At 46.9% G+C, this 27,907-nt stretch overlaps 1 pseudogene across 1 annotated transcript in view; it reads right to left on the bottom strand.

Moving 5' to 3' along the window:
• LOC146871804 (PAT complex subunit CCDC47-like) overlaps positions 1 to 27,907 on the bottom strand; it is a 319,820-nt pseudogene that overhangs the window by 275,842 nt on the left and 16,071 nt on the right. Inside the window, exon 5 of the transcript XR_014981079.1 lies at positions 13,293 to 13,358. The product of XR_014981079.1 is annotated as a PAT complex subunit CCDC47-like (transcript). The remainder of the gene's footprint in view (positions 1 to 13,292; positions 13,359 to 27,907) is intronic.

Genomic DNA, 27,907 nt, shown 5'->3' with positions numbered 1-27,907 from the left:
TCTTAAAAAATAATTGTTAATTGCCTCAGGGCTATACAGGACCTCGCCAGCAGCCGTTCCAAGTTGTGTGATGTGGGAACCACCCAATTCAGGCTTAATTATCCTAGCTAAGAGACGGCCCGCCTTCCCCTCCTCTCTCTGCACTCTATCAAGGTATGTGTTGTAGTTATAACAGCGCAAACGCCCAAGGGCATCGTTATATTTTGCTTGCGTCTCCTGTAACGCCAATCGAGCCGCAGCACCCGTACCCTGGATATTATCCAGACTGCGGATTTTCCCCTCTAGGTCCAGTAATTCCTGACAGAGCTCCCTATAAACCCCCGGCCGCCTGTCCCAGTGGCCCCGCACCACCACCTTAAATGCCTCCCATTCCACCTGGACAGAGGAGGCAGTGCCAGCATTAACAGGGAAATACATTACAAAAAGTGTATGCAGCGAAGCACAAAAGGGGTCGTCATCCAGGATTGCTGGATTAAGCCTACAGGTGGGAACAGGGAGACACCATCCCAAGGGTTGATGAGTCATCATTAACGGGCTATGGTCCAATAGCAAACGGCCCAGGTACTCTGTATGGGAAATAGTACTATTAAAGGCAGGGGAACACAGGAACATGTCAAGACGTGTATGCACTTGGTGTACTGGTGAAAAGAAGGAAAATTCCTTGCGGCCATCATGTTGCAGCCGCCAGGAGTCCTTGAGTCCCCAATGTGCGATCCAAGCGCAGAACCCCAAAGCCGTGCGTCGTGTCAGGGACCCCATTAGAGGGGGATGTGACCGATCCTCCACTACGCAATAAAAATCCCCCCCAAGGACCAGATTGCCCCACAGGCCACCCGCCAAGACAGCAGAAATTGAGTCCAAGAAGCTCACCTGGTCTTGATTAGGAGCATAATTATTACCAAAGGTAACCTCGCGCCCCGCCAATCTCCAGGCAACTAGGACATATCGGCCCCCCTCATCCAGCCATGAGAGCAAAAGGGACCCCTGGCTTCACCCAGATCAACACCCCCTTGGCAAAGGCTGAGCAGGTAGTCGTAAAAACCTGGCCCCTCCAATGTCGTTTCAGTTTACCAGCTTCCCCACTGTTTAAGTGAGTTTCCTGCAGAAACGCTATATGGATGTCCCTGCACCGCAAATATGAATAGATGTTATGTCGTTTTGCCATGGACCTTATCCCCCTAATATTCCACGTCAGGAACCGTATACCACTCTGAGCACCCGCCATTCCTATTGAACTATCCCATGTGACAGTCCTGAGAGCAAGCCCACCACCACACACTCCCATAGTGCAGAACGCCCCAAGCCTCTGCAAACATACCAGGTCATAAAAACAACAACAAAAAGACCCCTATGGTGGTCAACTCCCCGACACCACGGCGGTCTAACAACCGTCAGCTGCCCAAACCTCTTACGAAACAGTGTGTACTAAGAGAGGCCTCAACCCAGTGTGGCACTCAACGGGGGTAGGCTAGGCAAGTACAAGCAAAAGAAAGGGAGCGCTCTTACCAAAGAGTGCGCACCAGCCCCCCTAGGCCGTTCCAACCCACACCCAGGCGCGCCCACCCAGCTGCCACCCCCTGCCCCCACACATGTCCAATATCATGATCAGATACCTAACGATAACACCATATTCAGCACGACCAATAAAACACACAAGAGAAATGCAAGAGGGAAAGAAAACAAGGAAAACTCCCCCAGTCACTCACCCTACGAGCTCGTCTGCAGTTTGCGGAGTCGCCACCGGTATAAGGACACTGCCAGTATGGGACGTGTCAGAGTCTGATTCTTCAGTACCACGTTTTGACTCCACATCTCTCTCCACTGACAGCCCTCTGCTCTGCATCATGACTGCCACTGCCTCCAATGCATCCGCTCTCTCCGCTGCCGTCCGAGATGGACTCGTTTCTTAGCCACCTGTCGTCTCTGGCGTAGTCTTGGTTGTTTACCTGGAGCTCTGGCTGCGGTTGGTTGTTTTCCATCGCGCGGCAGAGAGCGTCCTTCCATTTTGTATGTCTCAATCCATTCCCAGGCAGATTTGCGGTCATCGCAAAAATGGGTCTTTCCCTCCAAGATGATCCGGAGGTGGGCTGGGAACATCAAGGCGTACTGAACCCCCTCCTCACGTAGGGCTCTCTTAACCTCTAAGAAGGAGGTGCGACGTCTCTGAACTTACAGGTTGTAGTGTGGAAATAAGGACACTTTATTATTCTCCACCGTGTATGGCCCATCTGAACTCGCCCTCCATTAGCAGATCCCTGTCTCGAAAGTGAAGCAATCTAGCCACCACCGCACCCGGAGGACAGCCTGGTCCCGGGGGCCGGGCAGGCACACAGTGAGCTCTCTCCAATGTGTAGAACTGTGACAAGCCCTCCGGCGCCACCACCTCAAAGAGCCATATCTCCAGATAGGCAACCATGTCCTGACCCTCCACTCCTTCGGGAAGTCCAATAACTCTCACATTATTCCTCCAGTTTCGCCCTTCCACATCCCTCGCTCTCTGCTCCAGTGTAGTGATCTTATTGGATAATTCTCCGACTTGAACGGTTAGTGCGTGCTGCGCAGGGACAAGCACCTCTAGGATTGATTCCGACTGTTTCACTCTATCCGACAATTTAGCATGTTCGGCACGCAGCAGACCCAGGCCTACTGCCACTGTACTAATGTCTTGGTGGAGTGTTGCCTTGATATCGGCAATGGCTTCCCGAATCTTAGTCAACTGTTGGTGGACTGGTATCTCCAGGTGTTCGTCAGCAGATTCTTTAGAGACTGCATCTGTCGTACCTTCATCTTGGTCAGGCGAGGGTCCGGCTTGTTTCCCCCTAGGCTTCCCCATCTCCAAGGCTGTGTTCCCCAATCAGAGATCTAGCACGGTGTTCTCTGGGCTGTCGCGGAGGCGCTGCCAGTGTTTCCGACCTCCACCACTCTAGTATCTTGAGCACGTACCACAGTCCACTTCCTGTACGTTCCAGGAGGGGGTCACTCTGTCAGTGGGCAAGCTCCGGATTGATTGATTTATCTATTTGTAGAGCGCGCGAATGCCCAAGGGCGTCTTGGCGCTGTGAGATACCGCTGGCTCTTGAAGATGTTGATTTGGGCTATTTGGAGAAAAGCCACGTTTTAACTTCCTTTCTGAAGGATTTCAAAGATGGGCTGTGTTTATGTCTAGCGGTAGTTGGTTCCAAATTCTTGCCGTGTGCACCAGGAAACTTCTTCCGTCCCAGTTAGCTCTCTTAAATCTTGGGAGCCTGATTATTTTCATTTGGCTGGATCTAAGAAGTCTATTTGGCTCATACATTTTTAAATGGGATTTTAGAAATTGTGATCCAGTTCCATTAATTGCTTTATATGCTAGGCATAGTGATTTGAATTGTATCCTTTTTACAATTGGCAGCCAGTGCAGATTTTTTAGTTTGTGGCTGATTGTTTCAAATTTTGGTATCCCTAGTATCAGCCTGGCTGCTGCATTCTGCAGGCATTGGAGTTTGAGTAGGATTTTCTTCCTGGTTCCGGCGTATAGGCCGTTCCCGTAGTCCAATCTGGACAAAGCTAATGCTGTCACCACTGTCTTGCGTGAGTCATGTGGTAGGTAAGGTAGGATTTTCTTGATCATTTTTAGAATGTACCAAAGTGATGACGCCAGCTTACTGGCTTGGGCATCAAAGGAAAGATTGGTATCTAGAGTGATTCCCAGGTTTTTCACCTTTTCTGATGGTTCGGGACATCCTCCTAGTTCTTTTGGCCACCATGAATGGGACCATATTTTTGTGTCCCCTCCTAGTATCATGACCTCACTTTTATCCCCGTTTAGTTTTAGGCAGTTTGTTCTCATCCATTGGCTGATTTGTACCATGCAGATTTGAAATTTTTCTGCTGTGTTCTCTACGTCTTTATTTATTGAGACCACGATTTGGGTATCATCGGCGTAGGATATTGGGGTGAAGCCACAGTTCCTTATTATTTGTGCAAGGGGAGTTACGTACAGATTAAAAAGAGTGGGGCTCATCGAGGAGCCCTGCGGGACTCCACATGGTAGGTTGAATTTGTTGGATTTTGCCTCTCCCGATTCTACTGAGAAGGTTCTGTTCTCTAAATAGGAAGCAATGAAGGCACAAGCTAAGTCATGTAATTGTGCTGTTTTCAGGCGTGTTATCAGGATCTCATGGCTGACTGTATCCAATGAATCCAATGAATCGGATGAATCCAATCAATTATTGTACCTATGGAACGTCGGGCCTCACTTTGAAGACACTTCCATCAAGTGCCCCAGTCTGGGCACCCCGCTGCTGCAGTGCGTTCCCCTATATGCAATCTACGGTTCGTCCGCCTGACAGCATCAAAATGTAACGACCATCTATCAGGCAACCAGATAGAAAATCGGATCCCCAGGGGGAGTCAGAAAGCCCAATGCATTGTCTGGGGAGCAGTTGTACATCATTATCGTTCCCGATATGCCATCAGTAATAGTGGCGTGGTTTTATCAGGGAATAGGCCAAAAAAATCAATGTAGAAACGGAGGGAGACTCAGCAGTTCGTAACTGCAGCACCTGAACATGCAGCAATCTAACGGTGGCATTACGTTTCAGTCCCAGATCATGGAGAGGCACTGTTAAACCTTTTCAAAACGCCTGGCCAGGATAGTCAAGCCACAGCCTCGCCGCCCGGACTTCCCGCGTCGACTCGGGGCCTCTTCGGGGTGAACAGAGAACAGGCAATGGAGCGGGCGACTGAGGGCGGGCGGGGCAGAGTCCCTCTCGTCCCTCTTAGTTGCTGCTCACCTCCCCGCACAACTCCGCACCGCCACTTCCTCCCACGCCGAATCGGACAGAAAACCAGGCACAAGCTCTGTAACACAGGCCTCCAGCAGAAAAATGCCACAGCAGGTCCAGAGGCGGCTCAAGCGGGCCCACAGCGACGAATACCCTGATATCTCGTGCGATCGTCACCAGTTCTGCGGCACAGAGTGCCACGAAGGCTCCCACGTCGTCCATACGGGCAGGCCGCACGGCCAGTCTCGGTCGTAAGGTCCCGGTTGGCACAAAGTGGGTCGCCAATGCACCGGCAGCACTCCTGGAACTTTAATCATCCAGTCCGATGCTTGTAGTCAGGCCAGACATTCATCCCAATCTATTTTTCGTGACGTCACTCCCCCTCAGGCCGCCATCTTATTTCAGCTACACCCTTCTTGTTTCGGTGCACTGGCGATTCCTGGCCACTTCTTGGGGTATAAAGGGGGATAACAGGGCCCCCAACTGTCTCCGCGTGTCAGGCCCCCCTGGTGCGCGCCCTCAGGCACGGGCAGATTTACAGATATACAGGATAATTACCTGGGCTGGCGTGGAGCTCGTAGCTCACGCGTCCACCATCCACGGCACCTAAGCCACGCCGCCGCAATCATAACCTAGTTAATCTCATGCTTTTTAATCTAATTAAAAACAAGACGAACTACAAACCTAATCTAGTCACACCTTAAACTATGTGGGTGCATAATCAAAAGGACATCACACAGTAGTTCTTAATCTTACTATTCTAGATAAGCATACTTTCTTATGGAATTTCCAGATATTATCATCAAAGATTTGTGGTTTGTTATAAATAGTTTTTTTCACAATGTGACTGTTGTTTTGAATGTGGCTTCTCACCAATAAGCCACACCCAATCGCTGCACTCCCACCTGGGAGGCAAATATACCACTGCACCTTTGAATAATATACACTTTTGAGCATGGCACAGCAAGACTTCAACACGAAACATACAGCACCTTTTGAAAAGGGGTTTTATTTAACAAAATGCAAATAATCTATCACTTTTAGAATAAGGCGTGGGGTTTATTACATAATACTCTCTAAACAAAGGCTGTCTCAGATACCAAATGCATAAGATTCAAATATATGTAGCAAACTTATAATCTAAAGCCATGAATCAATAACTGAGCAAGCTATAATACTGATAAATAAACCAGCAATAACTGATATAATGTAAGATACACTGGACGTCCTGCAAGAGATCAGAAAGATATATATTTATATATATATATATATATATATATATATATTACCTACTGGCGGTCGCCAGTAGGTAGTTATAGTTAGGACCACGTTTCCATAGGAAATCCGCAACATTCTATTTTGAATAACTTTGGCGCCGGTCGACGAGTCCTCGCGAATTTTTCAAAATAGGTGGGGCGCTACGCTCCGCTCCTACCCTGAAAGTCTCGGGGGGATTCGTCAAGCGGGGGCTGAGATAAAAGGGGGGTCCCAAAACGCGTTTTTCCCATGCATTTTTCCATAGGACCTTTAGACAGGGCTACAGCCCGAACGGCTGAACAGAATTACTAGAAATTTGGCAGAGAGGTAGTCCTCAGGTCAAGGAAGTGCCTTTTGTAGGTTTGGTGTAAATCTGTTCAGTAGATTCTGAGAAAATAGCCTTTAAATCAATATATATATCTGAGCCAGCTTACGGTGCGCTTACGGTACGCTTACCGTACGCGTACGGTGGCGTGCGCGAGCGCGATTCTGATTGGCTCTTAGATCTTAGTAAACATTCGAATCGGCCGAAACCAGGAAGCGGCGGCCGCCATTTTCTCTCTCGCACTGAGAGCGATTTCTAAAATATAAAGCCCAAAAACATGGAAAGGGGCTGTTTAGACAGCTCCCACACACATAGCCATGTTGAGGGAGTCCCCAAAGATCCCCCAAGGCCAAAAACGGAATTTTTATTTTTTCGGTAATTTCGCCGATTACGCTTACCGTACGCGTACGGTAAAAAATTTAAAAAAAAAAAAAAAGTTATCCATACTCTCTCCACCCCGTGTGCAATTGGTGCCCGCAGGGCACCAATTGTGCATGGCTTATTAAATATGAGATAAACTAAAATATTTAAAAAAAAAATAATAAAAAAAAAAATTATCCACACTCTCTCCACCCCGTGTGCAAATGGTGCCCGAAGGGCACCATTTGTGCATGGCTTATAAAATATACGAAAAATTAAAATATTACCTTTCAAAACGAAGTGCATCATATGTCCTCCATGTGCGCACGGTGCGCGAAGCGCATCGTGCGTACATGGCCCATCTAGCGTAACGTGGGCACGCGGTGCGCGTAGCGCACCGCGTGCCCACCGTGCGTGCACGGCACTAACTGCGTAAAGTGGGCGCACGGTGCGCGAAGTGCACCGTGCGCGCACGGAACGAACTGCGTTAAGTGGGCGCGCACGCCACGAATGGCGTAAAGTAACTTAGCATTTAAAAAACCGTACAAATTCACTGAAAAAACCATAGGTTTCACACACGTTATAGTTAGGAATTAGCATTTAAAAAACCTTGCAAATTCACTGAAAAAACCATAGGTTTCACACATGTTATAGTTAGCGGAAATTTTACTGATAAAAAACCAATGAAATTCCCCCGTTATAGTTAGTGCAGGCAACTATAACTCACGCGACCGCAATCTTCTGCTGATGACATATGTGTCTTTATGAAAAAAAAATATTTGTAATATATGTATAGCTAAAAATGTATGGAAGAAGACATGGGCAAATAAGTGTCTAAATACAGTATTAGCATCAGCAGAGGATTGCGGTCGCGTGAGTTATTGTTGCCTGCACTAACTATAACGGGGGAATTTCATTGGTTTTTTATCAGTAAAATTTCCGCTAACTATAACATGTGTGAAACCTATGGTTTTTTCAGTGAATTTTATATATATATATATATATATATATATATATATATATATATACACTTGCCAATTCGCTGCCAGAGCAGTCCCCTTGCCTGCGACGTTGATGCCGTCTGTGGCAGCAGCAGCCACTACGATACGATTAAATTATTTTTCTCCATGAAAAGATTCCAGGAATAGAAGGACGGTACACCAGGAAACGGCATAAAACTTTATTGTGCGCTAGCTTATCAAGGACGACGCGTTTCGGCGTTTGCCTTTGTTAAGTAACATCCTGCACCGCAAAGCGCCATAGAAATACGTTTACATGGTTCATAGACATAAACAAAATACTTTAGTATCACATATTGTGACGATTGCATCGTAAATCATAATGGACTTAAATTCATTCATTTGTTGTCATACAAGCATTACATTAACTTAAATTAAATAAATTAAAGATGCATGCTGTTTCATATCACATTTAGACATTGCTTTTGCCGATTTAAAGGGGCAGCAGTATCGTGAGCAGTGTTGGTTAAAAATGCTTGTGTACGTCACCATTATTACAGCGCCATATAAATATAGATTTGCAGCATTGGTCATGAGCTTGTCTCAGTTAGGACTGAATAGCAGACATGTCGATTTACAGCAATTACAATTCAATTTCGTTATCCAAGGTTTTACTTTTATAAAGACCCTGAAATCGCCTATTTGCTGACAGCCTAACGACTTGCTCAGTGCCAAATTTCTCAAATGGTCATCCGTTCATTGGTGGATCCACAAAGGGATTATGTGCACGAATATGTTCCTCGCTCATGTTATACAATTTATGGCAGGTGCAGGTTGTATCCTTTACTGAGTGCTAGGTATAAGGGGAGTGATGGGACAGTGACCTGTGTCTATATAAAATTTATAAGTGTGTATGTGAAAGAGGAAGGGTATCAGGAAATGTCTAGGATGATTGTGAGAACCCATAGGGTTCCAGTAGGAGATGCCACAATTGTGGTAAATGCTCCTATAATTAATTACATCCAGTATTATCCTATTTCCCTATCTTGGTAAAATGTGCAATTAAAGAAATGAATATCATAAATGTTTTAAAATCCCAACACCAATTTGTTGGGAAAACTATTACTACTTCTGCATTTAAAGAGAGTATTGCAGTGGACTATAGACCTATGTGTGTTGCGAGTTCTTCTCCGCTATTTAGTCCTTTCGGTACCTTGCAGTCCAAATCTAGAATAAATCTAGATTCAAGTATTCTTAGATGTTTTTCTCGATCCCCTCCTCGTGTGTGTTTGGGAATTCTCTCAGCCCCAAAGAATTGTAAGCTGCTGTTGTCACTGTGCTGGAATTCCAAGTAATGACGTGCCACCGGATAGTTATAATCACAGTTTGTGATGGCACGTAAATGTTGTAGGATTCTTAATTTGAGTGGGAGTTTGGTACTGCCTACATACTGGAGGCCACATGGGCATTCCAGTACATAGACAGTAAAATCACTGTTGCAATTGATTATGTGTTTTATTGGTCGCTTCTGTTTGGTGCCTGTGGTATACTCGTTGCAGTTCCTGCCATTGCGATCTGCCTTACACATACCACATGTGGTAAAGCCATTAGGCATTTTCAACCACTGTGATTGGGTATCCTCAATACGATAGCTATGGACTAGTTTATCTCTTAATGATCTAGCCTTTTTGCATGTTACTTATGGTCTGGCTCCTACGCGTTCACCAATTATAGGATCTGCTATCAGTAGATTCCAATGTTTCCTCATGATTTTCTCTAACGTCCATGCCCCCCTACTGAACTGTGTTATCATTCTCGGTGCATTGGACTTGCTCCCCTTGTCCTCATTTCTCTTGATGGTGCTGTTAGATAGTTTGAATAATGTATCATGCTGTTGTAAATCCTTCACTTTGTTTTTAGCTATCTCCAAAGTTTCCTCCTTGTATCCCCTTGCTTTGAAACGTGTCAGCATGGTCTGTTGTTCTTTTAGGAAATCATTGTCAGTGCTACAAGCGCGGCGGGCCCTTAGCAATTCCCCATAGGGTATGCTTTGTTTTAAGGGAGCTGGATGGTGACTTGCCGCGTGCAACACCGTATTGCCTGCGGTCTGCTTACGGAAAAGGCGTGTTGTAATTTTGCCTTCCCTTATTTCCACTGCTATGTCCAGAAATTCACAATAGGACGAACTCATAACATGTGTGAATTGCAAGTTCAGATCATTTGTCCCCAGTCGTTCAATGAATTCCCTGGCCAGATTCTGTGGACCATTCCAAATAAGGAACAGATCGTCTATGTATCTGATCCACACTAATATGTGATCAGTGTACACTTCTAGTTTTTGTGTCCATACTGTTTGTTCTTCCCACCAGCCTAGGAATAAATTTGCTAGGCTGGGGGCAAAACAAGTACCCATCGCGGTTCCAGACCGCTGTCGGTACACTGGCTTTTCAAAAAGAAAGATATTATTTTGGAGACAAAACAACATCATGGTCTCTAGCATTTTGTTGTGTTCCCAATAGTCTATATGTCTACTCTTCAGAAAATGCATACATGCTGCTACCCCTTTGTGTTGATCAATACAGGTATAGAGCGAGCATACATCTAAGCTGATCATTATGTATCCCTCCTCCCATTGTACATCATGAAGCCTGCGCAAGAAATCTGAGCTATCTTTGCAGTATGATACTAAATTGAGCACATATTTGGATAAAAACAAGTCTAAGAATATAGGCGTATTTTCCAGTAATCCCCCATTAGATGAGACTATTGGACGCCCTGGTGGTAAAGTGGCATTTTTGTGGATCTTCGGGAGAAAGTATATACACGGTATGCGTGGTTTATCAGTTCTTAGAAAGTTATATTCATCGGTATCAATTAATCCTTGGTGATACCAGTTGCTCAAGAGTCTGTAGTAATCCTGGATGGTCTGTTTGTATTGACCCCAATCAATGAGTTCATAGCATGTCTCATCTGTCAACTGTCTCATTGCTTCTGCTCTATAGTTCTCCATATTCATTACAACAACATTGCCCCCTTTGTCGGAGGGCTTTATCACGATAGTTGGATCTGACTCCAAAGTTTTTAGGGCTTCCCTTTGTTCTTTTGTTAGATTATCCCAATTTGAATTTTGAAATTTCGTTCTTGCTTTCTTATATATATATATATACACAGTAGAGGATCACTCTGGATGTGCACCTCCCACACCACAAAGAAAACACCTCAAATAGTCAAAGAACCACACAACTAAATACATCACGTGGTGCATACACTGCCCACTTCTGACCGGGGGAATCACAGCCGGGAATCAGAGCTCAGCAAGCCAGGGTTCAATCCGAGATAGACACGTCTGCCCTCGCACGGAATCCAAACTCCCAGTTTCTCAGCCTGCAACCCTCAGCTTTAAACATACTAGAGGATTTGTGAAAGACATCCTCCCACCGCCAGAGGAATTTTACCAGAATTGGCCAAGTTCCAAGCAAGCATCCTCATGGCAGTAAGGAGCTCTCAAGTCTCTTCCTCCATTCGCACTTCTTCCAGTCTGTCTTGATGAAGCTCTCACAAGGCCTTCCACAGTACACTAAACAAAAACAATCGCTCAGGAACACAGCAGGACCTTGAATGTGAACAACCCAAACAACTTGCAAGCACTGCTGTGCACGCAGCAGCAAGGCAGAGTCAGACATGAGGCCCTGTCAAAGGCAATAGTCAGCATCTATAATTCTCATCCACACAGCTTACAAGCACCATTGTGCACAAAGAAACATTTGAAGCAAGGTAAAGTCAGAAAGCAGGATGACATGAGGCAATGTGAAAGAAAGACAGCAAGTATATGCAGGACCATCCTACATTAAGGCTAGGGTAAAATAACACACTAAAGTCAGATAAAATGGTGGTGGTCGGAGGTCATCATAGGGTGCCAGACTACAGGAGTGGCTCTTTCACTACAGACTGTGTTGTGCTGAATAGGAGCAAAATGATTTTTTTTAATGCAATTTTTTCTCTTACACTTCATTAGAGCTAAGACACACATAAGGGTTGCTAACTGTTTTTAAAACTTTACAGGGAATCCTAATCAGAGCCTGACAGATTGGCAAAGGAGGGATAGGGCTAGAAAATGGTGGTGCTCCTTTACTAACTTCAGAGAGTTAGTGAGTGTATCCAAAAGTAGGTCTAGGGAATAAAAAGCATACTTTTGGCTGTAAACCAGCATAGATTACCTCTTGAAAAAACAAAATGTATTGGCTTAGTTTCAGGATCTTGGAAAGAAGGTCCTACTACCCAGATTTACTTATCACACTGGAAAAAAGTTGCACCGTGAAGAAGTCCAGATCAATTTTGAAAATGTATTTCATAGAATTCTGATTTCTTACATTTTCTTGCAAAACAGAGAGATTTTGGAAGCGTGATTGAGATGCAGATGCATGCGGCAGCGGAGTGTAAAGGAAACGTTTTGGCGACCTTTGCCAACACCCGAGAAGTAGGATACTTCATGACTGGCCTGAATGCAGCCTGTGATTTGAAGTGAAAGCGGCTCGGATTTTGTTGCAAGGGACCTGAAATTGGCAACCAAGGTGCAGGTCACTCTCAGGAGAAATAAGGGTGCACGCCAGCCGCGGTCGGTAGTAGGAGTAGCTGCAGGGCGGTGACGTGGGGAGGGGGAGGGGCAGGGTGGGAGGTAGTAAACTATGGATTACGGAGGTTTACAGGTAAATTAACATATACATTAATAAAACGAATTTCGTTGCGTGCACTGCATCCCCAAATGCGATGCATATGCGGCTTAAGAGCGTGAGATCATCCAATCATCTCTGGACATATGAAAGGACCTTTTGTTTTCAAATCACACATTGAAGAGAATATCCCCGTTTTCCCTCCATTAATAAAGTTAAATTAATACTGTCCTGAAGAAGTTGGAAGAAAAATCTGTGTATATCCACAGAAACGTGTGTTGACTGTTGGTGTGTCCAGTCTGGGCCTATACACCGAAAGGCGAAAATAAATCAAAGTTGGTTTGTGTATGGTGGACGCAGTTTTTTCTGGACCGATGTATGTTGGATATATGGAATGCAGAATGAGATGATGTGCGAGATGGGAGTATGATACAGGAAAGCTCATGGGGCTTTGTTTGTTTTCTGTAATGATATGGTCTCTGTTTTTAAACAAATAAATGTTCTTTGTCCTTGTAATAAGAAAAATCATGTTCTAATACAAATAATGTTATGGAAAAATTATGAAAAATGTTTTGTAAGAATATGTAAGCAATCTGAATTTTATGAAATACATTTTTAAAATTGATCTGGACTTGTTCACGAGGTGATTTTTCTAGTGTGATAACTAAATCAGGGTAGTGGGACCTTCTTTCCAAGCTTTGTTTTGCTCTTACCCCGGTCCTCAACCTGATATCTAAAGTTTAATAAGTAGGGGGGCATCCCTTTTGTGTGTTTTATTAGTTACATGATCTGCAGGAATCTCCCCCAAAAGTAGCTAAAATGTCACATGTATATTATGCCTTGTAAGGTTTAATATGAAAAGAAGAACGAAAGAGTAAGAGAAGAAAGAAAGTACTATGAATAATACATAGAATTGGTGATTCAAACTACAGTAATGTGACAATAATGAACATACCACTTGGTCACCGACAGGCCTCATCATCCAGGCAAGAACATTCAGAAGGTCTTGTCTCTTGAGAAACTTAAAGATAAAGCATGGAGTATGTTGGAGTAACTACTAACATAATATCATAAACAACTTTGATAAAAAATCAATGCTTTCAAAGTTGTACATTTAAAGGTTGGGGTTCTACCTGTCCCACAAAAGCAAGATAGTGTTGAAATGAAGAGAAAAGCATATTTTTTTCCAAGCTTGGAAACAACCTTGATACACTATAAGAAACAAACTGTTGCCACCTGGTACAAGAGGAAGCAATAGTGACTGGTGCTTTGGTAGGAGTTAACCCATACAAGGGGAGATGTACAAGGGAGTGAAGTCTTGTAGGTCAATCTAATCTCAGTTGGCTGGCCAAAGCTAACAGGACCTTGCAGCCCAGGTGGACACAACTGAACTGAAGATATCTTTAAACTCTAGTTGCGGGGCGTGGTCAAGATGGCGACCTAGGTGGACGTGCGGCTTCACCTCTCCCGCGGGCGCCTCAAGAAAAGCTCTTTGTCCGGCCGTTTCCAGCTGGCCGACACCTAGGATAGCAGCCCAGGGGGTGCCTGCCGAGATAGCGGAGGCCGGCTGGAAGGACGATCCCCGAAGCCCGTATCACTGGGACGAAGAGAGGTCCGGCGAGAGCTACCAGCTGAGTGGAGCTAGTGCGGCGGGCCCGGAAGCGGAGGGATGAGGATTTGCCGCCTTGGAGAAGCTGCGGACCCTGGAGCGCACCGGGTCCCCGAGAAACGCCCGGCGCCAGACAGGCAAGTGATCGCGCTGCTGGCGCCGCCAGTGGGGGCTCCGGAGACGAGTGGCGGCCATTAACGGGGGACTAGCGGTCTTCCCTCCGAGCGCAGGGATCGGGGTCCTGCCGGAGGGGCCAGAAGTTAGCGGTGGACTCGGCGAGCCAAGCAAGTGTGGGGGGGGCCACGCAGAGGAGCAGCGAGCGGCCCGCGAGGTGGAGGAGACACCAGGAGTGGAGCCCGTCCGCTGACCAGTGGGGCACGGAGGATACCGCGGGCCGGAGCTGGCAGACTCACAGAGCGAAGGCCAGAGGTTGATGCCCCGTAGGTGCTGGTCCCTAGCGGTACACAACTCTGCTGCTTGGACACCCGGGGTTCGTGGGGAGGCGATCCCTATCCTTGAGGGCTTCATACCTGTCGCGATCACGGGCCAGAGGCCAAGGAATAGGGCAGTGAGAAGTCTCTCTAGAACCATCCGCCGACATAACACGGTGTCAAATGCATGTATCACCGGTGGGAGGCCACTAGGGGGCAACAGAAGAAACCTGAACTACATTACCCAGGAGCCCCACTTGGAGACAGCCCGGAAGCAGGAAGCGACTCCCTGACCTCCGGAAGACCTACAAAGCCTCGCCGCTCCCATTGCTTGGGGCTTGACAATTTCAACGTGTCCAGAGAACGAGAGAACGTATTCCGACGGATTCCTTTCAGCGTGTCCTGAACCCAGCCGAGCGACAATCTTCTGAGCGGCATTTCCCCCGAGCCCTGGTATCTTTCGCCTCCAGCCCCTCCTCTCCTCTTTGTCGAGACTCGGCCGGCGGAAGGTGTTTCCCCGCAGGACGACCGAGTCTCGGAACTCCCTATACCTCAGTTTCCTGGTGAGCGCAAACGGAGCGCTTTCCCGACGTTGATGTAACCGAAGGTAGAGAGCTGAGCATTCATACTCGGAGCAGCGGGGACTCCATTCAGGTATTTAGGCTTGTGTAACTGTCGGCTCTTGCATAGTGCCAAGACAAGGGGATTGTCTTGGAAGCTGTGCGCGTTCCTCCTTGCTGATTTTGTTTTGTTTTGTTTTGTTTTGAGGGTACGCACGTGCTAAAGCTACGTGTGGTATTTCCCACCGAAGACCCCTTGCTGATTTTGGTTCTATCATTGACATTTCTATTATTGATCACGCCTTTGGATTCATTATACAAGAGCCAGTAAGACACCCTTGTTTGATAAACCACGGACCGTGCACACAACCTTCTCCTTCCAGCTTCCCCTTTTTAATCGTGTCTTCTCAAGGAAGAGAGCCATTGGGGAACTATCGGAGTGGGAGTCATTTAAGGGAGAGTCATTGTTCTATGTTGACCTTGGACATCTTGTCTCAATTCTTGTGCAGTTACCCCGGCTGGTCGAGCGTGACTGATTGGAGACCTTGGAGTACCAGAGTGCCGCAGTGGTGTTTACTTTGTCCCTTTCCTTTTCTTCCCTTGAGTGCAGTACTGCATAGCGGTGTATCTTAGCCCTGTGTGGGGTTGCGCCCTGGGGGAATTGGGGGATCTTTCAGCCTATCCTCGTTCCTGCTGATGTTCTACCGAGGTTAGTGGCTACAAGAATTCACAAGCTGCTGGCATCGTGACAATACCCCGTAGAGGCTGAGGAGACGACGGGAGCTGCACGCAGCCGGGGTGGAACGGTGCCCGCGCCGCTACTGGAGATGTGCCTGGAGGAAGGCCAGGCGGATTACGGGTCCCTGGCGCATTAGATACGGCGTAGGAGGCCTTGGGCCTGCGCGGCGGGACAAATAGCGTTGCGGTTGCCGGGGGACGGACCCTCCTGGTGGGGTCACCCCGGAAGGACAGCAGAGACTCTCTAAGGGGACGGCTGCGGAGAAGAGACTGGTGGGGGGGAGCCCCAGGGCGGGACGGTGACACGCTCTGGGCCCTCACTCCCCCTGAGCTACCGGCAGCAGAAAGACCTATGTGAACGACACGGAAGCGACCCGGCTGGAGGGCTCTTGGAGTCCGGTAGGCGCCTAATCATAGCAGAGGGGCCAGGAGGAGGACAGTGGGGGACACGGCTCCGGGGGACTGTCGGGGGTCATACCCTGGATCGGTGAGGCTCGTCAGAATGGGCTCAGCAGCGGAGGCGGTGGAGTCGGTAGAGGTGGGCCCGGGGCCGGCGCTGGATGGTTGTCGGGTAGTGCCGAGCCTCCTCCTGGGTGGGACAGTGGTGGAAACTGACGCACGTTATGGTCCCCCGAAAGGCCGCAGAGATAAGACCTTGAAGGAGCTGTTTGAGAGGCCTCGGGTGGGGCCCTCAGCAGGCGTTATGGCGTCGGGGGCGACGGGTCTCCCGCCCGTGCAGCCAGAGGGATCTGAACTGATCACCAAGTCATTTCTAGAATCTATGTTCACTGGCCTACGAACTGACATCCAAAACCTCCAAAAGGAATTCACTGCGGAGCTTAAAGAAGTACGCAGAGATGTGGACAATATTGGGGAACGGGTTGCCGTGCTGGAGGTTAAAGGGGATGGCCGAGACACGGAACTAGCGGCGCTACAACAAGAAATCCTGCGGATTCATGACCAGCAGGTGGATCTTCAGTCCCATGTAGAGGACCTGGAGAACCGGTCCCGGCGGCATAATATACGCATTCGAGGGGTGCGCATTACTGAGGACTCGAAGGATCTCTTCACCTTCACGAGGGAGCTCTTTAATCAAATCCTAGATCGCCCGCTGGAGACAGAGCTGCGAGTCGACCGAGTACATAGAGTGGGCCCCCCCGCGGCCTGCGGCGGCCGGTCCGTCTGATATCCTGGTGTGTGTACAAGACTACAGCACCAAAGAGGACATATTACGCAACGCCCGTCGGCAACACCCCGTGAGGTTTCGAGATCATGCACCAGTACTATATCAGGATCTGTCGGCACTCACGCTTCACAAACGCAGGCTTTTCAAGCCGATCACGACGCACCTCCAACAACGCAACATCCAGTATAGTTGGGGCCATCCGTTCCGCTTAGTGTTCCGCATCGACAATACACTATACCAGCTATGGTCCCTGTCGGAAGCGGCTAAGCTGTTGGGGGATGAATTTGCCAACGGAGGACAGTGCAGCAGAGGGGGGACCGACGGATGCAGCAACGTGCGGACCTGGTTGGCGCCGGCAGGGCCGTCGTAAGCGTGCAAAGAAACCTCAAGTGGCGGAGATCCTCAGAGGGCAGCAGGAGGCACTGGAGTCGGTCTCCGTAGGTTTGCATGCCACCTCGCCCGGTGTGACAATGATAGCTGCGGCAGGCCACACCGCTGGATCTTTGAACGGGCCGCCGGCGGGGGAGGGACCTTCCCACTGTGTTGCCGTACCTTGCGTCCCTACATCACCGTCCACTGGAAAGTGGAGGACTATGGTTCTGGATTTCTGCTGTTCAATTGTTGGGAGGTTCGGGGACGGGTGGGGGGAGGTTGGTTGAAAGAGGGAAGGGGGTTCCACGTCTATCATGGGGTAGGGCCGGGTGGGTTGCCAGCAGGCGGGGAGAGGGGAGCACGGGGCCTTGGTGTGGTCCTCGGGCGCGTGGCACCTTTGACATGGCACATTCTGACATTACAGGCGGAAACACATGGCACCTCCTACACTTAAAGTATTAACACTCAATGTTAGGGGCCTTAACAATCCAGTTAAGCGTAGAGCTGTGTTGTCATGCCTAGAGAACTCACAGGCCGATATATGTCTCCTTCAGGAGACCCATTTATTAGATCAAGACTGTCACAGGCTTCGGTCCCGTAAGTTCCCGGTCCAGCTTTTTTCCTCTAGCCCCACCAAGACAGTGGGAGTTGCGATCCTGGTGGCCCAGCGTTTTCGGGGGGAGGTCTTGCAGAAGGAGGCCGAAATTAGAGGACGGCTATTGATCTATAGGTTCGCCGTGGGTGCCTTGACCTTTACTATTGGCTCAATTTACGCTCCCAACGAGGGGCATGAGCGCTTTTTGCAGTCCGCCCTCACGGAGGCCACGGCAACGAGCGATCAGCTTATCCTCTTGGGGGGAGATCTAAACCTCGTCTTTGATAACATACGCAATGGATCTTGTCAGCGTACGCATCAAGCGGGGGCACTCTCTGCGACAGGCCTTGACCGCTTACGGGAGTTGGGGCTTGAAGATTTGTGGCGCAGCTTACATCCGCAGAATCTGGAGTTTTCTTACTACTCGCATGCACATAAAACGTATGCGCGGCTGGACTATTTCCTGGCATCGTCCGCAGTAAGGGAAATGGCAGTGGCAGTTGAGATTGGGGCGGCCTCGCTCTCTGACCATGCCCCGGTGTTCGCCACACTGACTTTACCGCCGGTGGTACGGCCGGATAGGGTGTGGCGTCTTCGGGACACCTTGCTACACCGAGAGGACGTGCTGAGACAGGTCCGCAGGTCGATCACGGATTTTCTTACACACAATGCTAATACCGACACGACATTAGCAACACAATGGGCGGCACTGAAGGCGGTCCTCAGGGGGGAGTTTATTGCTATCTCTGCAGCCGACAACTCAGTGCGGCGACGCAAGCGAGAAGAGCTTACGCAAAAAACTAAGGAGCTGGAGCAAATGCATCAGAGAACGGGCGCCCCCAGGATATGGCGGCAACTGAGGGCCATCCGGCAGCAGCTGGCGGCTCTGGATCAAGTTAGAGCGGAATACGCCGCTCTTCGGTTGAAACACGCCTACCACACGGGAGGAGATAGGTGCGGACGCTTACTCGCGCACAAACTTCGGGAGGTCCGGAGGCGACGGGGGGTTCGCGAGATTTGCCGGGAAGACGGCACGCGGGTCACGGAAGACAGGGACATAGCTGAAACGTTCCGAGCTTATTATGCTGCCCTGTACGATGGTTCGGGGTTGTGCGCAGATAACGGGGTGGCCTTTCTGGACTCGGTTGAGCTTTCCACTCTGACCGAGGCCCAGGCAAATCACCTGGACAGAGATATACGCCCTGAGGAGGTGATTGCGGCTATCTCCCGGTTGAGACCGGCAAAGGCTCCAGGGCCTGATGGCTTTACCGCCATTTTCTATAAGAAATTCTGCACCTTGTTGGCGCCCCTTCTCACCCGGCTCTTCAACTCCTTCTCAACTGCGGGGGCGATTCCCCCAGACCTTTTGGGGGCCCACATAGCAGTCATTCCCAAGCCGGGGAAGGATCGGACCCGTTGTGGAGCGTTCCGTCCTATTTCCCTTTTAAACGTCGATCTTAAGCTCTACTCGGGAATCCTGGCCAGCCGACTGGCACCTTGTATGCCAAATCTGATCGCCCCGGACCAGGCGGGATTCATCCCAGAACGTCAGGCCCCCTACAACATGAAACGTGTTATGCACTTGATGGAGAAGGCCTCTCGCACGTCGGGAGAATACATGTTACTCACGATCGACGCCGAAAAGGCGTTCGACCGTGTTCACTGGCCATACCTGGAACAGGTGCTGCTACGGATGGGGTTGGGGGAGAGGTTCCGCACCCACATCTTCAACTGCTACAAATTCCCGTCGGCAATGGTCCGGGTCAATGGGCACACGTCCGCCAGCTTCCCCATAATGCGGGGCACGAGGCAGGGGTGTCCGCTGTCGCCGCTGCTTTTCGTTGCATATATGGAGCCCCTTGCTCAGAAGATCAGGCAAAACCCGGGAATCTCTGGGATTAAGTTGGGGGGGTATGTTCATACCATCAGCCTCTATGCAGATGATGTGTTACTTTCTCTATCCAACCCTCGAGAGGCGCTGCCGGCGTGCATGGCGGACTTAGACGTCTTTGAATGGGTGGCGGGGTTCAAGGTCAATGCAGACAAATCGATGGCTCTGGACCTTTCTTTGACTCCTTCCACCCGGGCATACCTGGAGGGTTTGCTCCCCTTCCAGTGGGCGGAGCAATCGATTCCCTACTTGGGGATCCAGTTGGCTCCTACGCTTTCCCGTGTGGTGGCTCTCAACTATGCTGCTTTGCGCCTGAGGATCCGCAGAGGGCTTGGGCAGTGGAAATACTATCCCCTCTCGTGGCTAGGCAAGATTGCGGCGGTTAAAATGACCATATTACCGCAGATCCTTTACCTCTTCCGCACCATACCCCTATACTCGCCTGCTGGATGGATCCAGCAGACACAATCAGAGTTGGCCCAGTTCATTTGGAATGGACGGAAGCCACGTATGAAGAGGTCACTGTCCACTCTTGCGCCATAGAGCGGGGGGCTTGGGATCCCTGATCTCCAACTTTATTTCCAAGCCACGCAACTATGCTACCTGGTGGAGTGGAGTCGCTGGGAGTCAGAAAAGCACTGGCTGTTTCAGGATCAGGCGGTAGCAGCCCGACCTTTGCAGGATATCCCTTTCCTGCGGAGACAGCATAGGCCCCCCAACCTCTATGCCTCCCACATTACCCGTGTTCCCCTGGAAATCTGGGATCGCACTAATGTCGCTCACGAGCTCACAACTTTCCCTTCCCCGCTTACTCTCCTGTTCGGCAATCCGGACTTTTCGCTCGGAATGGATCCGGCGGCCTTCCATGAGTGGAAACCGGCGGGCTGCCGCTCTTTATATCATATGTATGACGCAGAGGGGATGCGCTCGTTCCAACAATTCAGGCAGGCATACGGGTTGCCAGAGACGGAACGCATTCGCTACCTCCAGGTCCGACATTGGGCGCTGGATGGAAGGGTTCGACCGTGGGCAGATAGACGACTCTCCCAGTATGAGCGGTGGTTAATAACTCGCTCATCTGACAAACAGCTGATCTCGGACCTCTATAGAATGCTTCAGAGGCGATTCACGCACACATATAGCGCAGGGAAGATGCGTTGGGAGAAGGAGCTAGGCAGATCTCTGACTCATGAGGAGTGGGAGGGAATATACTACAGGGCCCGACACTCAGCGTACCATATGGGACTCACAGATACACTCACAAAAGTGGCGACCTACTGGTATTATACTCCGGAGCGCCTGCACGCGATAGACAAGAAGAGGGAGGCGTACTGTTGGAGGGGCTGTGGGCAGATAGGCACCCTGACTCATTTACTTTGGGATTGTGAGGGCGTCCGGGCGTACTGGACCCAAGTGCTCGATGAAGTTGACAAGCATTTTGATACCACGATCCCGCGCTTTCCGGCGTATGTACTGTTGGGTCTCCCAAATCCTTTGACATACCCACTCAAGTCGCGCAGGGGCAGACTAATGGCCATAGCGCTGGGTTCAGCGACGCAGAACGTACTCACTCACTGGCGCTCCCATACCTCACCGACCTTCACGGGCTGGTTGCACCGATTGTGGCATGTCTTGGGCATGGAAAAACTCACACTAACACTGTCTGGGGAGGGATCCAAGTATGGAGAGTTGTGGAGGCCCTTCCTGTCATTGTTGGCCACCAAATTTAGAGAAGTCACTTGTCCTCGCTATCTGCGCTTGCTGAGACTCTCTGAAGAGCAGAAAGAGGGGTAGGGAATGGATGCTGCTGAGAATGAGAAGGGATGGGTTGGATGGACGTGGAACACGGGGAGGGAGGGGGGGGCGAGGAGGGGGGGTTATTAGGTTTATTATTTGTTCCGTGGCACTTTATTAGAGACTACTATGGCGCTCCCAAGTTGGTTGTAGCTTGACCTAGTGTATAGCAGACTGAGAGATCGCTCATCAGCTTGGTACTACATAAGGTGCTGTTATTTCCCTTTGTTGAAGCCTTTTTGTGTATTTTGAAAATGCTAATAAAAGATTTAAACCATAAACTCTAGTTGCAATAGGGTTGATGAACTAAAGGAATTACTCGCGAACAGAGGGCGACGAGCCTGCTCTGCATGACAAATTGGTAGCATTCCATATTGTTGTGAAAGCCCCTATTAGACCAATGGCTGCACAAGAGGGACAAAAGCCATTCTCCCAGGTGTTACGATAGTGTTACATTGGCCAAAGGGAGACACCTTGATCTTGGAATCATATTTGCATCCATCTTTCATAATCCAGGGGGAAAAAACAAGCATAAATTCTCCTTTAGCTGCTTACAGGAACTTAAAGCATTACTGTTTGGTAGTAGTAAATGCCCTATCCACTTAAAAAGTGTGTCTTAAAATTCACAAAGCACATGGGTCTCCGGGTATGTGTGGGGAGGGGTTCCATGGCAGTACTAGGACCATTTCTAGCACTGTAGGGACAATGGGCGGATATCAGATATTGTAACATTGGTTTGGAAACCTTTTTTTCTATTGAATTAGCGGCTATTAAAAAGTCATGGTATAACCAAGACTCGAAGACTCACAGGGATAGTCAATAACTTACAAACCTGCCCTCACTGACCATAGTTGCCAATAGTCTGGAAATGTAGCACCTTACCTCTGCACTACAAAACAGTTTGGGAATATAATTCTGAGAATGTGCAAGGGTCTTTTTTATTTTGTGCTTAACCTTATTTTAACTGTCCTACATTTTCTATATGTAAATAAAAAATTCATTTTTAAATTATATAGCTTTGCTCACTGTGTGAATAGCAGGCCAGACATAAATACTGCCAAATGATTTATCTCCTAGAATTTGGTGCCGCAGACTTTCAATTCAAACATTTTTAAAATGGCGGATGTGTTGCAGTGATAAGGTAATATTTCAGGAACTTTTAGACCTATATACTTCATTTTGGTGTCAAAACATGTTTTGGGGGTCAAGTAGTCTTATAGAGACAGAAAATAACTCCTGAAAGTAACCCTTCCACCGTTTTCCAAAATGGCAGCTGTATTTATTTTAATAGTTTTTGTTTAAGGTTTTCCGTTGATTCAAATTCAGAAACATGAGCAAAGCAGGTGGTAGCAGAGAATCTTTACCGCCTGACAGAGGACTCCTTCAACAAAGCTAAATGTGCCAGATGCCGCACTAATCTGAAAGAAAAGCTAACACCAACTGCGGCTGGACAGAAGAGAGTTCAAGATGCTGCAGAAATTGGGCAAGACCAAGTTCACAAAAGACTGAAACTGATGGGTGAAGATGATCAAATATTTTAACATTGTAACAACAAATGCTACAAGTCGTATGCAATGGAAAAAAGCCTGGAAAAATTGTCAAGAAATAGCAGAAACTAGTGATCACAACAAGAATCCGCGTCTTCTGAGAAAGCGAAGACAACAAAACCCCATGCCCATCTACTTAAAAGATCGATGGCTACCCCTCATCCCCTTCCAACAACTGATCTGAAAGCAGAGAATCTTCAATGTGTTATCTGAGGTTTAGCCAGAACAAGGGCCAAAGAGATTGCCGAAAGAACAAAGTGCAGAGTATCTGAGTCTCAAAGGGCAAACATGTTTTAATCTGCAGCTAGTTTCTTCCAAGATGAAGTTTTTAGTCGTGTAGCTGATCTAAACAGCAAGGTGAATGTATTTGCAGCGGATTTGTATGTCCACCGGATCTGCATGCATACATTCGAAAATATGAATGTACAATGAGCCTCCAGCAACAACGTAACCGCCAGCCTTCAGTTAAGTTTGCACTTTTTGAAAAAGCAAAATGACGTTTTAAAGCCGCTCGAGTGCTGGCAATGGGTTCACACTCAGTGAGATCAGAGAAATAATGGTCAACATTGATGAAACTGTATTGAGCCATAATAATGAAATAAAGATTTTTCTGGTGAGAATGTACAATTACAGAATTCGTTTTTGTCAGTCTAATAAAAAGAAAGGATCACTTATGGTTTTCTCAACTAATTTGACTGCTGAAGTTCTTGCTGCCAAAATAATATCACAGGATACAGTAAAATCAGCAGGAACGATTTTAAGAAACGTCTGGAAAGGTTCTGATTTTGGACTTAATGACACATTTTGTGATGCCCCAGGGCTCCGCAAATCATGGGAGTCAACAAGTATGCCTGATGTTGTCTTAACATTTTTTACATCGTTTAATATCAGCAAAGCAAAAAACTGTTACAAACTAAAGTTCTTGAGTTCAGGACAGAAGCCGACAATATTGATGATGGTTGTGAATATATAAGCGAAGAAGTGAAAGACAATCCCATTAACTGACAGGCATATGCTTGCAAATGTACTGTCTTTTCCAAATCATGTTTTATGAATTACATCACGGCAAAAAGAAAGCTACTGCTACACATGATGACTCCTACGACAAGGGCAAAAGGAGAGAGCTAATTGCTTCGATGAATAGGATTGGTGCATCAACAAGTTATAATGACATAGTATGGAGCAGGAACTTGTGAGCAGCTCATGCTGTAAAATCTTGTGAATCCGACAGCTCACCACTTCCAAGTCACTTTACTAAGAAAGGATTTACAATTGCTGCTCTTGATAATTTTGATTTTGAAGATAGCTCCTTTTTCTGGAACATCCAGCACACATGACACTGCCATGGTGCTTTTTCAAGACTGTACCAATGAAGTAGCTGCTGGCAAACAAGCTGTGTCAGCTGTATTCATAAACAAACAAAAAGCTGCAAACATATAACCCAACTGCCTTGCCAACGTCTTCAAAATCACAACAAGCCATCAAGTCTACCAAAACGTTTCAAAGTAGATCTTCTTCTACCTGATGCTGCTGTCCGCAAAGCTAATTTAACTGAATATATGAGATCGCTTATTCGAAGTGGACTGAAGGATTAAGAACAGCCAGTTCCTCTGTGGGCTGGAATTCATGTTCTGATCTTCCAGAATACCATTCCACTGAAGAAGGTTGAGTTTTTACCAGTAATACCATCTCTAGTCACAAACTACACAGCTCTAAACCATTCCCAAAATGTGCATGCTCAGATTGAAGACCAGCCCATCCTACTAATTTTCTGCGATGAAGATGTTTTCCGTATTGTAGCAGACATTTTTATGAGCAATCTAGTAGAATTTGATTATCCTTATCCAATGATGGGCGTGTCCCACATGACCACAGTTGCGTAGCGGAGTACAGAAGTTCTCATTGGATGTGGCATAGACGATGCACTTATTGAGGCTGAATTCTTTGGAAGCAAAACCGTCCAGTCAGTATTGAACCAAACTCATTAGGTTGTTTGTTACAAGGTATGCTCATCATATCTGAGGCTCTAGAAATATTGTGTTGGAATGCTTTCTCGAACAAGAACTACAAATAAGCTTTTACATATCCTATCCTAGAAGTGAACAAGGCACAGGGTGCACTTCATTAAAAAGACATACCGCAAAGCCAGACAATGCTCGATACACTCAGTTCAAATTCAGAAAACCCGAAACCCAAGTTTGTAGAGTTTGTCAAAGAATGTGAAGAATAACCAGAACTTTGCAAGTACTGGGGACCTGTTTTACACATGATAGCCTTAGTGAAACACATGATACATGCTGATCGGAAAGGTGATTGGGAGCTACACGTGAAGACTGGGGTCACCGAGAACTGTGTTTCATGAATTCAGTTGCATAAACTACCCAAGACATGGGTTCTAGTAGTTGTAAAGAGTGAACAAGCTAGTAGGTGGAAAACGCATACCTCTACTGAAAATTAATCCAAAGACATTTTGTGGTGAAAGACAGAGAGGGAAGGTTCAATGCTGTGGCTCCAGATACGAAACTGGAACAGATAAACCAAAGATCACAGAAAAGCGCTAAGGGAATTGTTGGTCAGACATATAAAAGTGACTATGTTGCTCAATGGTAGCTAGTTTACCAGTAATTCCTTCTATTTGCAATGTTTTCAGAGAGATGACAAATTCGAAATTAATAGCCCATTGTGAAACTGTTCCTCACCACGAATTTGTGAGAACGCGAGGGGAACGTTCTAATAAACATGTTGACAGCCTTCTACATTTAATGCAGCAGCAAGGAAACCCCTTTGAAATGACTGAGCATGTGCGACTACAAAACTTTGTGACCAAACAATATGTGGATAACGATATAGAGACACATCTACTAGATGTCCTTGAACATGGATCGAAACTATACGCAGAACTGAAGCAGGAGAGATTTGTATTGAAAGAGAAAAAGCTGTTTGCCATAATCACTAAAGCTAAACTTCCACGCTTTAATTGCCATAGTAAGAGTTTCATTGAACCAGCCACTACAAAACAGGGTACAAAATAAACAACTTTCGCAAGCACATAGAGAGATGGATGTAGCAAAAGAAAAGAATGATTTTGTCAAGGACATTCTGTTGCATGATCTTCTTCCAACAAACGCATTATAAAATGGAGATGCTGCAACTAAACCAGTAAAGCACAAACTCGTACAAGAGCTCGGAAAAAAAAAAAACTTTCTCTTGAAGCATTTCAATTCGAAAAGGTGTCCTCATTGAAATCTGCTGTTGTTGTGGACTATAAGTCACAATAGCGAAGGGTCAAGATTTCATCCATGGAAAACTTCGGGGAGTTCTTTCAGACTGTTCTACAGATATCAAAGTCAGTGCACACCTTGCAAGAACTGCACATTGTCTTTGACAGTTATCTTGAACTATCTGTCAAAGAATGTGAGAGGATCAGACGAATGTCTACAAGTAGAACAATTGATCTTACCTAGATCAGAAATTTCGACACCTATACCTGTGCAACTTGATAAATTCTGGTCATCAAGATCGAACTAGATGAACTTGGAGACGTTAACTTGTCAAAACATTGCTGATGTTTCAGTGAACACTGAATTTCCAATTATTGCAAGTGGAATCATTGTCAAAGAGGAGTTGGTGCCTGCAGAGATATATTCAAAGGGTAAGAGCCATATTGTTCAAGCACTTAACAGCAAATTGGAGGAAGCTGACATTCGTGTTGTGCTATATGTTGAGTGGGTTGTTCGAAATGGTTCCAATCAAATCATTGCAATGTCAAATGACACAGATGTTGTTATTGTGCTTAGATTTTTTTTGTAGTATTCATAAGTCAAGGATTGTCAGAGTTATGGAACAGGCAAGAAAATACACGTAATCCCGCTTCATATTCTGAACAAGAAACTTGACCCAGAGATGCCCAGTGTTCTTATCAGGGCACATATTGTTAGGGGTAATGAAAATATGAGTAAAATTAGAACAAAGTTTTAAACTTTAACTGCTGAACCTGTAAAGTTTCTAAAAGGATTTGGTGAGACAGAAGAAGAATGTGACTTTAAAGACGTAGAAATATAAAATATCTTGTGTGCGTGTGTGGAAAATGAGTCCTGACTGTCACACATTTGACTATCTTCAGTACAGCGAGTTCAAGAGATCAGTTCCGTTAAGTGACCTTCCACTGATGTCAAACTCTCTGCATGGACATGATCAGAAGATGTGTAAATGTCTTGGATCATGCATATGTAGAGAAAGATCAGTGTGAATTTGGTTGGGAAGATATTGGTGGGGTGTTAAAATCTATGAAATTTCTAAAGCCTCTACCCACAGAACTTACACTTACATGTACTTGTAAAACATGTGCTACAAAACGATGTCCCTGCCGATATGCTCTTCTCAAATGTTCAACATTCTGCAAATGTACCACGGGCGATTGCCAAAACAAACAAAGTGAATTATGAAAATGTGTCTAAAACAGGAGAGATAAACATTTTTTTTCATATTCAGATAATAAACATTGTTTGGTGTATACATAAAAGGAATACAAACCATTATTATTTGTTTTATTTCTATATATTTCCCTCTTCCTCTATTATAGACAACATTTTGGAAAATGGCGGAAGGACTGCTCTGTGGAGTTATCTTCTATCTCTATAAGACTGCTTGGCCCCAAAAACCTATGTTTTGACACCAAAATGAAGTATTTAGGTCTCATGGTTCCTGCAATAATACATCATCACTGCAACACATCCGCCATTTTTAAAAATGTTGTCAAGAAAAATGTGGCTCGATCAGCAATGTCTACTACCCAAGCTAAATTATTTCTCTAATGATCTAAAAACACAAATCAAAAATAAAAATCT

This window comes from Triturus cristatus, chromosome 1_1, assembly GCF_964204655.1.
Source record: "Triturus cristatus chromosome 1_1, aTriCri1.1, whole genome shotgun sequence".
NCBI classification, from domain to species: Eukaryota; Metazoa; Chordata; class Amphibia; order Caudata; family Salamandridae; genus Triturus; species Triturus cristatus.
This window is presented reverse-complemented; position numbering and strand designations above follow the sequence as displayed.